Source organism: Pteropus alecto, unplaced genomic scaffold, assembly GCF_000325575.1.
Source record: "Pteropus alecto unplaced genomic scaffold, ASM32557v1 scaffold589, whole genome shotgun sequence".
Classification (NCBI taxonomy): Eukaryota; Metazoa; Chordata; class Mammalia; order Chiroptera; family Pteropodidae; genus Pteropus; species Pteropus alecto.
The window spans coordinates 431,319-435,395 of NW_006442514.1; positions in this window are offsets into that span (position 1 = coordinate 431,319).

The following is a 4,077-nucleotide window of genomic DNA, read 5'->3' on the forward strand; positions in this document are numbered from 1 at the left end:
AGTTAAACATGATTATGATAAATATGGAAAAGTTACAAAACCACAGTCTAACCATGAGAAGCACATAAAACAAACCTAAATTGAGGGGCAGTCTATAAAATACTTGATTGGTATTCCTCAACACTGTCAAGGTCATCAAAAACCATGAAAGCCTGTAAAACTGTCACAGCCCAGAGGAACTAAAAGAAATATTATAGCTAAATAAAATGTGATATCCTGGATGGCATCCTGGAAGAGAAAAAGGGCACTAGGGAAAAACTAGTGAAATCTGAATAAAGTGTGGACTTCAGTTAATAATAATGTATTGATATTGGTTCATTAATTGTGACAAATATATCATAGTGATGAAACACTGGACTTGAATCCAGATTTTCTCAGTTCTAGTCCAGTACATTTTCTATTACCAAGACAGAATAGAAATAGTTATATCCACTTAAGAGAAAGGAAAACTTCTCTCTCCATGACTGTTGCTAAGTCCTGTGTGTATTTCTATATACAACAGGGCTGCCTGTTCCATACTACAAAGTCATGCCTACCAATCTCAACTGGGCCCTTCCTGCTGCTCCGCGATATTTGGGGTTTCCTAATTAACTCATTAAAACCTTCTCCAAAATGACAATTTCAAATATTCTTCACTTTTCTTAAAACTCTGATCATCATCTCTCACCTCCCCGCATCTCATTTCACAGAGAGAATAGAAACTGTCAGATGGGAACGCTGAACTTTCTGCCCCACCACTCCTAAATGGTCTGACTAGGTAGCTCCCCATCTAGTGCTCCTTTCCTCCTCCTGTCACAAAGGGAGAGGAAGTGGTCCCACCCTTTGCCTTCCACTCACTCCAGGACCCAGTTCCAGCTATTCTCCCCTCCTCATTCCTTTATCGTCACCTTATTACTATCTACTGATTCTCCTCTCTGTAGTAAAACATAGTTAAGCTTCTCTCTTCTTAAGAAATAGAAACAAACACAAACTCCTGTCTTCAATCCTAGGTCTTCCTCCAACTTGCTCCTTTCAATTATGCAACTATAAAAGCAAAGACAGACCCCGCCTTAGAGTGAAGGTATCTGAGATGCTGTGTGTGAGGTGTCAAGTTGCTAAAACCTGTCTCGAAGTTAAGATGAAAAGCATTGCTTATAGTAGGGGAGACAAGGCTGCTTTGGGAGGAAATGGGTTTTCAGCTGAGCAGAGAAGAGACTGACTTGGGAGACTGGCTCAGCACTTGGTCCTCTTGGTCCCATCAGAATAGCAGATGCAGACAATTGATTCTGGAGTAGAAGTAAAAGAGCCAAGTAGAGGGTGCAGCTGACAGAGTGGTTTATAGACACATAGGAGGCATTACTTTGACAGAATTCTCAGAAACAAGTGGGGGACTTTCTTAGGGGGACAACTACCAACCTGGAGCAGCTGAGGGATGGGAAAGTATAGAAATTTGAGCATAACTCTAAATGTGACCCAAAGTCACAGGCTAGAGGGGCTAGGGGGCCTTGGGTCACAGGACCATGCCCAATTATTCATAGAGTCTCAAAAGGCAGAACTTAGACTACATTCAGAATCTAGGGCTCTACTTCTTTGAAACAACCTTTCTTCTTTCCCAAAAGGTAACCAGCATATTTTGAAGACAGGTCCCCAGTATCCTGTGGCTGAGCCTTTCTGTTCCCCAAAGGAGTGAACAAGATGAGAAGTAGGTTCTATCACATTGTATTTGTATTGGGCCTGGGCTTGAAGGAGAAATGATAATTTCTTATGGAGAAATGATAATTTCTTATAGATAAATGAGAACAGGCTTTTTTCTCTGAACCCTGGGACTCCCTTCTGATCAGCTGACAGGGCGCAATGGCAGGCTTCTCTGAATCTGCTACAGAAACCACTTGCTCCCGCATATCCTCTTCCAGGCATTTTGCTTGAATTCCAGTTCTCTGCTGAAACAGACTCCCACTTAGGAAAGCTCTGGTCAGTGTCACCAGACATGCACAGGAAGCATTTTCAGCCATAGGAATAAGGCCTTTCCAACTGGCAAACATCTCTGAGACTAACGTAGGTGAGAGAGCAGGAAGGGTTTGTAGTTGTGGGTGGTCACTCCAAAGACTCAACGGAAAGGAACAGAAGAGCAAAGACAAAGGAGATAAAGAAACTGGGGTGGTGTAGAGAAGGAAAATTCAGAGAAGCATAATATCCTTTTCCTTATTAGTTGCTTTTGGATAGAAGCTCCTAGGAGCCAGGGCCTACTTGTTGCTCAGAGAGCATTCAGTCAGCTCTTGTTTTCTGTATCTTTGTAAGATGGGCACTGTAGTTAGTTGCCAGCCCCAGAAGATGGGTTTCATAATTGCCATTGTATGCCTTGAGCACTAAGCAGAACTTCCCTAGGGAACATGTCTCTAGTAAATTCCTGTTGATCCTGAACTTGGAAATCTCAAATAACCACGAGTCTGACTTTGAATCATTAGGCATGAAAGTTTGAGGAGAAGAAGATGGCAGGAGAGATCTTTTTTTAAAAAATAAAAACAACTTTCGAGGAATGACCTGAGGTTGATGCTGATTCTAGAAATTTTTCTACATCTCATAGAGATAAAGACCTGAACAATAGACATGTCTAACCTCTGGGATCTTGCAAGATCCTTAAATGCATTCAGAATCTTGAAAAAAATTCAGTAATATTTAGGAAAGTTTGGGATTTTTGTGTGTTCTACTGTATTCTCATTTTTCAAAAGACATAATATTTGTTTGGAGTTTGTGGAGGCTTTTCAAATGGGACAGAGGGGGGGCGGAGAAAGAGAGAATGTCCCATCTTGCAAGTGGGAAAATCTCATTAAATACCTAATACCAAAAAGCACTAGGGTTTATTTGCTTCCTTAGATGCTTACAGAGACCAGGCCAGGGAATGGTCTGTGATAAGTCATTTCCACTTCAAGGTTCTCGTTCTCCACCTCGTCACTCATATACCAAGTTCACACAATCTTTACCCTTTTCACTGTTCGAGTAATGAATTGAAGGGCTATCTATACTTAAACTGCTGTAGTTTGAGTTTAACCTCCACGACTTGACTCAATTCTGAGGTGGCCCCAAGAGGATGTTCCTATTACCAGCAGTTGGTGACTCCAGTCTGGTCATCGCTGATCTCAAGATCAAGGCTCTGCCCTCAACCTTGCCTCTACTCTCCTAGCTTTGGTATTATCCCTCTGCAGATGAACTGGCCTCTGTGATAGGCAGCAGAGCATAATGGCTATGAGCACTGACCCTAAAATTTGTCTGCCTGAGTTCCAATCTCCCTCTCTATCACAAGCTAATAACTTTGGTGAGTTATTTTTTTACCTCTGTTTGCTCATGAGTAACATGAGTATTAATTGAGGTCGTGTATATAGAGCACTTTGACCAGTTTCTGACGTAGTGAGCCTCTCACAAGTATTTGTTACTATATAGTATGAGCCCCAGGCCCTAACTTTCACTTGCACTCCAGATCTACTCCAAGTAGTTGCTTTATATATGCCTCAGAAGGTCTCTAAGAAACTCAACATGTTCATAATTGCTTTCATGTCTCCTTCATTTCTACCCGTGCAAGATTCCACTTTTTATTTACTCATCTCAATTAGAGTTCACCATTATCTCAATCATCATGCTGCCCAAACCTAATGAGCTCAACCCATCTTTCTCACTCACCATTGATATTCTATTAGTTGCATAGGCCTGCCAGTTCTACCTCTTCAAATTTTCCCATCGAGGTTATGAAAGTGTCCTGAAATTGATAGTGGTGATAGTTTCACACTATGTGAATGTACTAAATGTCACTGAATTTTATACTTTAAATGGTGCAAAGGGTAAATTTATAAGTGTATTTTACCGCAATTTTTAAAAATCTGTCCATTTCTTTTCATCTCCATAGCCACCACTATAGTCCAGACCACTGCCATCTCCTCTGGAATCTATCATGGCCCCTTAACTGGTTTTTATGCTTCCGCTTTTACTGTCCTCTAGAGGTACCGATCCCATAGGTCTGAGGGCAGAGCCTGGGAATCTGCCTCATTAGCAAGCACTGCACAGAGAGCTTACTAAAATTTGAGAATCACTGCCTGCAGGATAAAT